A 13,488-nucleotide genomic window follows, 5' to 3' on the forward strand; every position below is an offset into this window, starting at 1 on the left:
TTGGTGCTGCACCTCGTCGACTAACTTTTCAATGTTTGCTTTTATTTTGTGGTATGAGGCTCCTGCTCCATGGATGCTGCACCACGGCGACCAACTTTTCAATGTTTGCTTTTATTTCATGGTACGAGTCTCCTGCTCCTTCCAGGACCGTACAGAAACCCAAATTTGCCCTTGCAAATGTTGTCAGACCAGTCCCTCTATGGTGCAAATGAGCCTGACCACTACAGAGGGAGCTTTTTGGGGGCTTTCCCCCCAAGAAAATTAGGGGAAAATGGTGCATTCCACATACAATTTAATATATAATGTCAAATGTATTCGCTTTTAAAGTATAGTAAATGATGACCTTCCTGTGTACCAGGATACAATGATCTTTGTTGGGGCTCAATGATTCCCTCACTATCACCCTCCAACAGTGCATCTTATCTCTCCATAGCTCCTCTGTCACATGTATTGCATTTGTTTTATAGCATCTCCCATACCAGTGTAGGGTAGAGCCAATGAATCATACATGTGTAAATCGGTGTATACAAAATGTTTCATAAGGCAAAGTGGACTTCAAGGTGTAGGATTCACATGTCATCTTTACTGGTAGGCATTTTTTAAGAGTGCTTGGTCTGGAGAAGCACAAACTCAGGATTCAGAACATAGCACAGTGGTTAGCATTGACGTTGATAATAAGAATTTATTTCTACCCAAATAAACCTTTATTAGCAGCATCACTGGATAATGAAAGACTGAGAGAAAACATAATTTGCTAACTTGCACCATGCAGTTTGAATGCAGTTCTTTGATGGCAGTTCATAGCTCACTGTACTGGTTCACGATTGTAACTTATGAACTGCACAGTAACAACAGAAGCTCTGTGACAAAAGCAGTAACCTACTGAGCTATGCACATAAAATATATATTTTTTTAAATGCTTGGTGCACGTTCTTTGCAGCAGGCAAGTCAAGTCACATAACGTTATTCGGTTTACAGCTGTAAAACCATTAAAGTTCACATATATAAAAACAGTAATAACATTTCATAAAACCATTACACAATTCATTGCATACAGAATCCAATTCATAGGTAAAATGCCCAGCAAAATACTTAGTCCCCTGAGATCAAGGAGTCGAATAAACCAATGATTAGACAACACCCAGGATCCTGACCGTAATTATATCATACAGGGTGAAATTTGTATTACGGTGCTGCCTTACAAAGGAGCCTAACAATGTTATGTTACATACATCCTTGATGCAGGATGTTGAATTATAAAAATGTATGAGGCCCAGCTTATGGGACCCCCTGCGAAGTACCAGGGACTGTATACATGGGCTCTCTGTAGGCAGGACCATCAACCTACATTCGACTGCCAGGGAGATATAAATTACAAGGCCACCTCTTGGTCTTCCTACATGAGAAGAAATAGCCGGAACTGAAAACGACTTATAACCCTCCAGTGGTAGACTGCTTCCAGTTAGCCACATTTCCTGCAAGCAAATATTTCTAAATTGTTTTATGTACATAATCCACGAAGGGTCAGAAAACTTATTAGTAAGTCCTGCAATATTCCAGGATATAAAGTTTCTATCTGAAAGAAACATGTTAGTTATAGATTCCTTACCATAGAATTACCCCCAGGCATCAGACTGGATCCGTAAAGTTTTTTCGTCAGCAGTACCTCTCGAAAGGTGGCATCGGTCGGCTTCGCAGGCGTCGTGGTCGCCGAGATGACGTGGGAGCGGTCGTGAAAGATTCTTGAGCGCCGGCAGTCGGCTTCGTGCCGTTCGAGGTCCCGGTCGCGAAGGAGGTCCAGGGACTAGTCGCGAAGGAAGTCCAGGGACCGGTTGCGGAGCCATCATCACTCTTCGAAGTCTTCGCACTCTGGGTCGGGTAAGTCGAAGCATAAGAAGAAGTCGAAGAAGCATTGTTGCTCTTCGACTTCTCCCCGTCGCTCGGCTGACGCGATGCGGGATGCAGCGGTGCCCCTCCCTCGGTTCTGCGCGCGGAGACTGAAGAGTCGAATCCGGGCTTCCCTCCCTTCCCAGAGCAACTCCTACCCAGCTTTGTAAATTTTACGAGGCAAAGCATGCCATCTTTGGACAGCCTGAAACTGCCGGCACGCCTTCGGGCCCCGCGGACTCAGTAGAGGGACCTAGGCCTTCTCTGCCGACAGCTCCGGCGCTGCAGGCCCCCCTTGGATCAAGGCCTGGATCCGTATCGGCGCCAGTTGACCTTATAACACCGCCGCCGCTTCCTCCGGCACCGCAGCCGATGCCGGTCGTGCCCCCAGCCGGCATCGACCCCGGCCTCCTTCCTGATGTGGACCCGGAGCCGACCGGCATTGCCCGACGTTGGATCCGGCGCTGAGTGGGGTTTTTGCGCTCCTGTTCACTCCTGGGTCCCTTTTCGGCCAGATTGGCACCCAGAGGATGAGGACTGGGAGGGGTTAGGAGACCCTCTGACTGATCAGCTGGACTCTGAGCAGGACTGGAGAGAGGAACTGGGGGATGCCAGTGGTCCAGACACCTCCCTTGACCTTGGCATGTTGTCTCCTCCTACAGTGGCAACGGAGGACGGAGTGTCATATGCAGGGCTGTTGCATAGGGCTGCCGAGGCTCTCAACCTCAAGCTTTCCTATGGTGGCGGTCAGGACTAACCTCCTGACAGGTGCTTCAGCCAGCTGCGAGCTCTTCGAAGCCCTTGCTGCCGTTTAATGAGGCCCTTACCCATGTCCTTTTGGGCACCTGGTTCAGGCCCAACACGGGGGGCTCCCATGAATAGTATGATTGCCCGATGCCACCGCCCGGCTCCAGACGACCCCACTTTCCTCTCCCAACACCCTACCCCAGAGAGATTGGTGGTCCAAGCCTCCACTTCCAAGAGCGCATTCCCTACCACTCCACTGGAAAGGGAATCCAAGAAGCTGGATCATCTTGGAAAGAAGATTTTCTCTTCCGCCAGCTTGGGACTGCGGTTGGTAAACACTACCCTCATGGACATGCCCTTTGATGGCCATCGCCTTTTTGGCGACAAAGCGGACAACACTCTAGAGCATTTCAAGGATTCACGGGCTACGGCCAAATCCTTGGGCCTCTCCAGCCGCCTTGTGCAGTCTGCTTTTCGCCCCTTGCGTGGCTACGGAAGATGTGCCCCTCTACGTCCCGCAACAGGCCGCAGCAAGTTCCCCAATCTTCGCGCGGCTGTGGTTCAGGGACCCGCAGGCGGGCCAGTCCACCAACCCCCCCAACTCCCCCCTGCAGCAGCCTCCAAACCTTTCTAGTCCGACTTCTCAGGCCCATCAAACGCCAGTAGGCGGCAGTATCCGCCATCACATCCCCCACTGGCGCACATTGACGTCGGACGGGTGGGTTTTGCAGATAGTCCGAAGGGGCTACTCCCTCCCCTCCAGCCATGCCACCTCAATACCACAGCATTTCGGAGGATCACCTGGGCCTTCTCCAACAGGAACTTACGGCTCTTTTGGGCAAGGCAGCCATTGAGCGCGTTCCTGTCCCAGACGTATGTCGTGGTTGTTATTCCCACTACTTTCTGGTACCCAAGAAGGAAAAGGGCCTGCGTCCTATCTTGGATCTCAGGAATGTCAACCGCTTCCTCTGGAAGGAGAAGTTCAAGATGTTGCCGCTCGCTCAGGTCTTGTCTGCCCTCTACCCGGGAGAATGGATGGTAGCCTTGGACTTGCAGGACGCTTATTTTCACATCCCCGTCCTGCCGGCGTTACCTGCGATTCACGGTAGGCCACAAGCATTTTCAGTTTACCGTGCTCCCCTTTGGCCTTACCAGCGCCCCTCGGGTGTTCACGAAAGTGATGGCGGTGGTCGCAGCTCATCTGCGCAGATCGGGAGTTACAGTCTTCCCCTATCTTGACGCCTGGTTGTTGAAGGCGGGCTCGCCCCAGACAGTAGTCTCCCACCTCCAGACTACGGCCGACCTCCTGCATTCGCTGGGGTTTGGCATCAATGTGCCGAAGTTGCACCTGACCCCCTCTCAGAAGCTCCTCTTCATCTGAGCGGTTCTAGACACAACGCAGTGTCGGGTTTATCCTCCTGAACAGCGAGTCCGGGATATTCGGGCTATGATTCCGATCTTTCAGCCTCTATCCCGGGTTTCGGTCAGGGTGACCCTGAGACTGCTGGGCCTCATGGCCGCCGGCATCCTGCTGGTCGATCATGCCAGGTGGCATATGCGGGCTCTGTAGTGGGACCTGAAGTTCCAGTGGGCGCAGCATCAGGGGAATCTGTCTGATTGCGTCCAGATCTCGTAGGGCACTGCACGACAATTGCAGTGGTGGCTTACGAACCAGGATTGGGTCAACGGCAGATCCCTCTCCCTTCCCCCAACCAGAGCACACGGTGGTGACAGATGCATCCCTTTCTGGGATGGGGCGGCCACATGGGAGATGCGGAGATCAGAGGACTCTGGTCTCCGGTGGAGTCCGGGCTCCATATCAACCTTCTGGAGCTCCGGGCGATCAGTCTTGCAGTCAAGGCATTCCTTCCCTCTGTCTGGGGAAGAGTAGTGCAGGTGTTCACAGACAACACCACCGCCATGTGGTACTGCAACAAACAGGGCGGGGTGGGGTCGTGGACCCTATGTCAGGAGGCCCTCTGCCTCTGGACATGGCTGGAACATCAGGGCATATCCCTGGCGGTTCAATACCTGGCAGGTTCCCTGAATGCCAGGGCAGACAAACTCAGCCGCAGGTGCATGATGGATCACAAATGGTATCTTCCCTCGGAGGTGGTGCAAGGTCTCTTTCGACAGTGGGGTGAGCCTTGGTTAGATCTATTCGCCACCGAAGAGAACGTGCAATGTCAGCAATTCTGTGCATTGGAATTCCCAAGGCGGCACTCGCTAGGTGTCGCTATTCGTCGCGAGTGGAGTTGCGGTCTGTTGTACGCCTTTCCGCCTATACCAGAGTTGCTGAGGATCAGGTGCGACCAGTCCCAAGTCATCCTTGCGGCTCTGGATTGGGCACGAAGAGTCTGGTATCCCAAGCTGCTCAACATGGCCATCGATCCTCCGATCAGACTGCCTCTTCGGGAGGATCTTCTGTCGCAGCAGCAGGGGATGGTCCTCTACCTGAAGCTGTCCAGCCTCCACCTCCTTGCGTGGAGTTTGAGCGGCGGCAGTTGACGTCTTTTGACCTGCCTCCCAAAGTGTGTGATATAATCTTTGCAGCCAGGTGTCCCTTCACTAAGACGGTATACGCCTGCTGGTGGAACAAATTTGTGGCATGGTGCACAGTAAAGGCTGTGGATCCCCTTTCTGCCCCTCTTTCTGAGGTTCTCTTATTCCTCCTTCTTTGGCCCAGCAGGGTTCTGCTCTGGGCACTATCAAGGGCTATCTCTCGGCCATCTCTGCCTTGCTTCGGCTTCCAGATCAGCCTTCTCTTCTCCAGTCCCCAGTTGTTAATCGTTTCTTGAAAGGCATAACTCATCTCTTTCCTCGTATTCCCTTTGTTATGCCTCAGTGGGACTTGAATCTAGTCTTAACCTTTTTAATGTGCGCTCCCTTTGAGCCGCTTCACAACTGTCCTTTGAGGCTTCTGACGCTTAAAACTGCATTCTTGGTAGCCATCACATCTGCCAGAAGAGTGAGTGAGCTCCAGGCTTTTTCATCCAAGCCTCCTTTCCTGTCTGTCCATCCGACAAAGTAGTTCTCAGGACTCGTCCATCCTTCCTTCCTAAGGTGGTCACTGCCTTCCATATCGGGCAGACCATCACTTTGCCCACCTTTTTTCCGTATCCTTCGAAAGAGGAAGAGAGGCTCCACCGTCTGGACCCAAAACGTGCGCTTTCCTTTTATTTGTTCCGGGTGGATGACCAGCTCTTTGTTGGCTACATGGTCTCCAAGAAAGGTCTGGTCGTACACAAGCGGACTATCTCCCGTTGAGTCGTCTTGTGTATCAAAGCCTGTTATTCTCTGGCAAAGAAGGAGCGCCCATTCAACCATGGCGATGGCTGCAACTACTGCTTTGGGACGCGGAGTTCCTCTGAATGACATCTGTCAGGCAGCAACGTGCACTTCGTTGCACACATTCCCAAAACACTACTGCCTTGACAGTCCAGTCCAGAGAGATGGCTTCTTTGGCCGTTCTGTTCTCCAGGACTTTCTGGTGTGATCTTGGTTCGGAGACCCATCTCCGGGGTTGGTATTGCTGGGGTATCTATTCTAAGGTAAGGAATCTGTAACTAACATGTTTCTTTCAGATGAGCAAGTTACTTACCTTCGGTAACGATATATCTGTAAGAAACATAGGTTATTTATAGATTCCTTAACGCCCCAACCATCCTCCTCGTTCTGCAAACTAATTTCTAGGGTTGCTCTCCCCTACATCAGCCGATGGGACAGAGGACGTGCAGCGGAGCCAGGTAGATGCTAATGCCGCTGCCGCTTGCGCTAGAGGGAACACTATAAATCTTTGAGGAGCACCGGGGAAAAGTGGTTTTAAATCTTTTACTGTTATTCTACTGTTTTAAAACTTACTTCCTGCTGCTTTCCTGCATATTTGCACATCACACTCTACACTTGTCCCAAGCCGTGGTCCACCGCGGCGAGTGCCGATTGCGTGGAGGGCGGGACTGCTTATTCACGTCCTCACAGCTGACTTTGCTTACACCATCACGTGCTGAAAGGGGGATGAGCCAGTCTTACTCTCCCCTACATCAGCCGATGGGACAGAGGACGCGCCTAAAGCAAGCCCGTCTGCGCGCGTCCGTCCCGCGTCCAGCGCCAGCCACACTGCCCATTTTCGCTCAGATTCTAGAGTAGTGTTGTCCAGGGAACAGATTCTCAAATTAAGATTAAATAGCTGCCGAAATCCAACCTGTCTGTATCCCGACACCATTGAACATCTACAACCTGGCCAGTGCCTACATTGTACCGAGTTGTTCGATAAAGAACAATCAGGAAAAAAGTGTAAGGTAACAGTTACAGCCTCCTCCCCTCTCCCCACCTCCCCCGAACACTGCCCACCAACTCTAAAACCACTATTGACGCTTGCCTTATTAATTCTAGGTCCCTCCCCAAACACACGGATGACGTCTGGCTAACACTTGAATCTGATGACTGGGATCTCCTGTTTCTTACAGAAACCTGGTTGAGTGAAAGCTCCAACCCTGACATTAAGATGGCCATCCCTATTGGCTACAAAATTACCACGGTCAATCGAGCTGGCAATAGATTGGGGGGTGGGTTGGCTGTAATTACACGAGACAATTGGTAGATTTCACACAAGAGAATTGAACTAACAGGTCTGATAGAAGCTATGTCCTTCAGCATTAAAATCTCCTCTACCTTGTCTATTGCAGGAGTACTAGTCTACATACCACCTGACTCAAAACCTCTTGAGATATGGGAACTTTGTGATGCCATCACAGATCTCTCGCTGTAATATGCGAATTTCATAGTCTTGGGCGACTTTAATGTCCATATGGACAGCGAACAATGTACACTAGCCTCTCAATTAGCCGATATTCTTAAAGGACAAAATCTCATTCAAATGGTCTCCATGCCTACACACGTATCGGGCTATACCTTAGATCTTATTTTCACCAACATTCCAACCCAAACCACTAATGACCCTATTCCCCTCACGTGGTCAGACCATAGTATGATTCCATTCAACTTGTCCGTGACTACGTGTAAGAACCTAGTGAAACCTGTCTATGTAAATAAAAGGAACTGGAGGAAAGCTACACCCGACACTTTAGGTCCTGTTCTTCAGAAAAACTCTTATAGAACTGACCGGTGAACCCAACCGTGATTCCATCATATTTAATCACTGAGTCACATCCTCCCTAGACAGTATAGCCCCTAAAAAATCTATGAAACAGACTAGAAATAAACCCACAGCCCCCTGGTTTACTCCAGAACTCCGTATTAAGAAGAGTCACCGTAAGAAGCTCGAGCAGATCTCGCGGAAACCCTACAATACTGAATCTAAAAAGCTTACAGAATAGCATTAAAACACTTTCATAGATCAAAGCGCAAGTCCATTAGGGACCACAGCGCAGCTCAAATTAAATCTGCCAACAATTCCGCAAAAGAAATTTTTAAGATTGTCCAAGATTTTATTAAACCTGATTCAATGCATACGAAAATAGTACCCTCTGCGATGGTCTCTTGGTCTTCTTTCAATACTAAATACAAACCATATACTCCTCATTTCCCACAAGGGAACTAACTACCTCCCTTCCACCTCCTCTCCCCTTCCTCATACCTGGTCAGAATTCAGCCCTTTTAGCCTGGAGGCTTCTTTTAGCCAGTTGGAAAAAACGAAATCCGGATCTCCACTAGACCCCTGTCCAGCTAGGCTTTTTTTACTTCTGGCCCCACTATTAAACCCCCGTCTTAATCTACTGTGGAATTCTTCTTTGAATACCGGTATCTACCCTGCAGTCTGAAAAACTGCACTGGTTCAACCAATCCTTAAGAAAGAAGATGCAGATCCGGCTGAGTTGAAAAACTTCAGGCACATCTCCCTCCTGCCAGCACCGGCCAAAATTCTAGAACAGGAAGTAGAAAAACAGCTATCCGAATACCTAGAATCCAACAAACTCCTCCTTGACTCCCAGTCTGGCTTTAGGTCAGGATACAGCACCAAGACAGCGCTGTTGGAAATAACTGAGAATGTCCGGGAGACCTTGGACAATGGCCACTGTGCTATGATCGTGCTGCTGGATCTGTCGGCAGCGTTTGATACGGTGTCCCACATGATCCTGCTTGACAGATTACGACAACTGGGAATGACAGGGACCACTTTATCATGGTTTGGTTCCTTTCTGGAAGACCGGTCCCAGAAAATATTGCTGCATCTTCACATCTCATCCTCGCGCCCTATAGTCTGTGGAGTCCCCCAAGGCTCGGCCTTGAGCCCGACTCTTTTTAATGTCTACCTCTCCCTGCTGGCCCCGCTTATGGAACAACATGGGGTTAGTACTATCTCGTATGCTGATGATACACAGCTTGTGTTCTCTTTCAGGGAAATATCCACGGCAGCATTCTCCAACTTTAGACATTGTCTGGTCGATATTTCAACATGGATGACTGAGAACTGTCTGAGGTTGAATACCGACAAAACGGAGCTTCTACTCTTCAATCAGCCCTCTCCTCCCCACTCGGACTTGTGGTGGCCTCCCGAGCTCAATCCCCCACCTCACCCTATGCCCTCGGCCAGGAACCTGGGGTTAAAGTTTGACTCCGCCCTCTCGTGCAAGACTCAGATCAGCCATGTCTCCTCTGCATGCTTCTGGAAAATGAAGTCCCTTCAGAGATTCCTCCATCTCTTACCCATGGACTGCATAAAGACAGTAGTTCATGCACTCATCACGTCTCAGTTAGATTATGCAAACAGTCTGTACCTGGGTCTGCCTGACTTCCTGATCAGAAAGCTACAGACCATACGAAATGTGGCCGCCAGGCTCATTAGAAATATCCCAATACGACACCACATATCCCCCCCCCCCCATCTACCGAGCCTACATTGGCTGCCAGTCAAAAGGAGGGTAGAATTCAAAGCGCTAACTCTCGCCTACAGGGCAATTAAAGAAACAGGCCCCCACTACCTGGGAAAAAGACTCTGCAAATACCATCAGACGAGGATTCTGAGATCTAATCACCAAGTACTTCTTGTCATTCCTTGTTTCAAAAAAGCCAGATTAGGTGGCCGATCTTTTATGGTAAGGACAAGGTCAAACGCTGGATTATTGGGCCCAATTTAGTATCCATCATGACTTTCAAGGAGTCCTGTAAATATTCCAAAGAGTTTCATATCTACATTGTTCGACAGCAGTGCTCTTAAGTATCGGATCAGCCCTTGACCTTTTTGACCCCCCCCCCCCCCCCCCTCCTCTTCAATGCTAACCACGGGACTGTGTGCACATTTGGACCGGGGAAGGTGGGAGGTTACAGGAGATCTGGAGAGGCACCAGTTCACCAATTCAATCTCCTTGTCAAGCAACAATGCTGCCTTCTGCAAAAAAAAGTCCATGGTCACCATAGAGCCTATGTAACCACCTAAGACAGGCACCCTGCGCTTCCCCATCAGATGCTGTGACCCTTATGTTACTAATACTCCAGCACCACGGCCAATAAGTAAATTCTGAGAAGACTGTAATAAAAGAAATGATGGGCGTTGCATACCTACCTGGGCCTTTAAAGCTGCCGATGAGACCAGAACTGGAGCTGGAACCAGTAAGGGAACAAGGAGGTGGATAGTCCTGTTGGAGATGGGTTCATGAGATCTGTGAGAATGAATTATAAAGTCCAAGAGGGTAGGCCCAGCCCAGTCTCCTCCGGGCTCTGACGGGTGCAGACGGGCCCACCCTTCGGGCGTGGCCCGGGCACGCACGCCCACGCGTGTCCCGGCTGCGGGAGCCCAAGCCCACTTTTAAACGCCTCTTTACGTGAATAAACGCGTTGGCGCCTCCTGGCGCACGGAACTGTGGGGGATGGAGTCCCCTGATGACGGCAGCAAGCTGGTGACCACTGGCGGCAGGAATAAACAATACGGGATCCCAAGCCCACTTTTAAATGCCTCCTGGCGTGAAGAAACTCGTTGGCGCCTCCTGGCGCTCGGAACTGTGGGGGATGGAGTCCCCTGATAGCGGCAGCAAGCTGGTTGCCACTGGCGGCAGGAATAAACAATACGGGCTTCCAGCAGGCATATTAAACCTCTGAGCTTCCTTATGGAAGTCAAAGATGCCACTAGACAAAACTCCAATCTCTCGCCAGTAGGTACATTAATCACCAGAGATATCTTGACACTTTTATTGTTGTTTTGAAAACTGTTGATTATACAAGGAACTTTGCAGTGCTTTTAAAACTGCTTCCTGTGGACCCTCTGGGAATGTTTCGCGCATCCCTAGGGGTCCAGTTTGGGAAGCACTGCCTAGGCTATTTAATCATTATCACTTGCACAGGATCGCCGGCTCCTAATTAGGTTTAAATGTGCATTTTTCCTTGTTACCCTCTTTGCACGTTTTATGAGTTTACTAATGGGGTGGGGAAGGGGAAGTGTCAGGCACCTATCCTGAAATATCATTTTTTTCATGATTTAATCAGTTCAGCACTATGTAAATTAAACACTGCATGTTCGGTATTGTAAATCCGATGCCAATACATTTAACGTGCTGATTTCCCTGCTTAAAATACTTTTTGTTGGCACATGGGTGATTTATCTCCCCTTGACCTCCCTATATGACCAGGCATGTGCACTGTAGGTCCAGGAAGGCCAAATCTATGACAGATATTCAGAAGACTCACTTCACTGTATAAATTAGTTAGGAATCACCGTAAATGAGAGTTGAATCCTCGAGTGTATTTTATGAAGATCCCCCAAAAATATGGCACCTGAATATGTTTTTGTCCTCTGATCCTCTCATTGCAGTTTATTTGGATTCTTTTTTCAACCCAGCCCCCCTCACTCATGCCTTCTCAAGATAAAGCCTGTTTCCATGTCCCTGGGCTGCATTACCCAAATCTGCCTCCATTTGTCTCCTCCCGGTCTCTGCACCGCTTTGTCCACCTTTGTTCCTCTGCCTTTATTTTGTATCAACAATGTGAGATTGATAATATTGTGTTTACTTACGGGCAGTGCTGCTCTTCCCTCCTGTTCATGTACTCTATTACTGTGTTGTTCTAAACACAGGGTTTGCATTAGTCCTTTTTCTGGCCTCTGTGGCATCCTGTATTTTCTTTGTGCCGTTTGCTAGACTCTATGGCTGAGATTTTCAAGACACTTGGTGCCAGAGATCTGGAGATTTAGAAAGCAAGTTGACACTATTCAGCTGGTACTTCCTTGTACCCTGAAGAACATGTTGAATGGGGTATCTTTCAAAAGTGTTGCATGTCCCCGCAATTGATATACTGATGCCTCAATAACAAAGTATTCATCCAAAACAGACAAGTGATCGACCACTGAAGAGTCCTATCCCTTAAACACCTTGATGCAAAGAGATGTCGCTGATTTTCTTTCTGTGGGCGAACCTCTGCTTCAGAGTGTTGACTATGGAGCCATGGACATATCAGAGGACAAGCGTCCTGTCATGGCATGGCAAAGTTGGCATGGCCAAATGTGAGTGGTCAGTGTAGCCTTAGACATTGATGCTGGCTTAGATGAGAAACCCTTGATCAAATTATCAGGCCAAATTGGCTATGTATATTTGTGTTACCAAACGTTGTACTCCACATGAGGCCTCTGGAGAGGGTTATCTGGAGGAACAATGGTGCGAGTGATCAGGAGATTGGGACAACAAACAGCCTCCAGTGGTCTTCATTCCTTCAGTTGAAAGTGAGATTAGGGCACTGTGCCAATGGGGGGATACCCTTGAATAAATCTCTTCCACACACTCCGCAGTTTATTACGAGTCACTTGGGTGCATGGTGAGATGTGCACATGATCGACCTAAAATTCTAGGGAAGGTGACCAACCAATCAGAAATCTTATCTCGTAGAGATACTGAATGAAAGAGCCATCCACCCAGTTCTGAAAACGTGCATTCTGAGCACCACTGTAAACCGAAAAACACATTACCACAGCATTTCACCAAATGGAAGCATGAGAACCAGGGCACTCTTGAGGGAGGTTAACAAAGATGTGCTGCTGGCTAGTAATTAGCACATCACTAAAATCCATCTGCGTTTGGAAGACCGAACATTGATTATCAATAGTGTTTTTTGCTTGTAAACAAATCATACTTTTCAGTATAAGATGAGGAGCATAGTTTGAAAATAAGTTACGACCGAATACTTTATCACATTCTCACGCCACAGTGAGCAAGCTAACTTCCTTCTATTCTCTCTGCGACAGTAAAGCTTAAAGACACTGTCAACTTGAAATGAAAATACCCAGGGTTATGGAATTACTAGGGCTGTGTTCTCACATAGGCTATGATCTCTCCAACATATAGATTTGCCAGGTGCATCTGTGTACCCATACTGCTGGAAAAGCACCTAGCATTATGATGACTATAGCACATGTGACTCACAATGAAGTAAGAGCCCTAATTTCTAGAATCAGACACTGACCACTCACAAGTCTGCACCATTGTGAGTTTATAGAGAATTTATGTTGAAATGTTGAAAACAAAACTGTGCTTTTCAGAAATTATAAAGAGTATAACTCTTTAAACACTCGAAAGCTTGAACAAATATAGGAATTGCCATGTTTAAAAACAAGGGTCTAGGTTATCTTGCCCGTATGGTGGTCCTCCTTAGCCTTATTGTTTTTTGCCACTCCTTTTTCCCCATTCTTTTGCTGATCACATTTTGTATTGAATTTTTGCAGTCGCAGTTTTACAGCACTGAAAAGAAATTAGGTACTGCACATGTATGGAGCAATAGGTTGTCCTAATGCTAATTCACTGGCATCTGTTATCCCCAGGTATTATCTGGTCGAACTTACCATGCCGTAGCACAGACCAAAGAAGCGGGTTGTTGGTGGTTTAGCCTCATGTTGCACTACTTTGTAACCAGGAA

The 13,488-nt window shown here is 48.6% G+C and overlaps 2 protein-coding genes across 5 annotated transcripts in view; one reads left to right on the forward strand and one right to left on the reverse strand.

Annotated features, from left to right (window-relative positions):
* Nucleotides 1-13,488, reverse strand: part of LOC146860695 (uncharacterized) — a 212,050-nt gene that overhangs the window by 146,530 nt on the left and 52,032 nt on the right. The window lies entirely within an intron of this gene.
* Nucleotides 1-13,488, forward strand: part of TIPIN (TIMELESS interacting protein) — a 233,147-nt gene that overhangs the window by 124,531 nt on the left and 95,128 nt on the right. The window lies entirely within an intron of this gene.

Source organism: Triturus cristatus, chromosome 3_1, assembly GCF_964204655.1.
Source record: "Triturus cristatus chromosome 3_1, aTriCri1.1, whole genome shotgun sequence".
Lineage (NCBI taxonomy): Eukaryota > Metazoa > Chordata > Amphibia > Caudata > Salamandridae > Triturus > Triturus cristatus.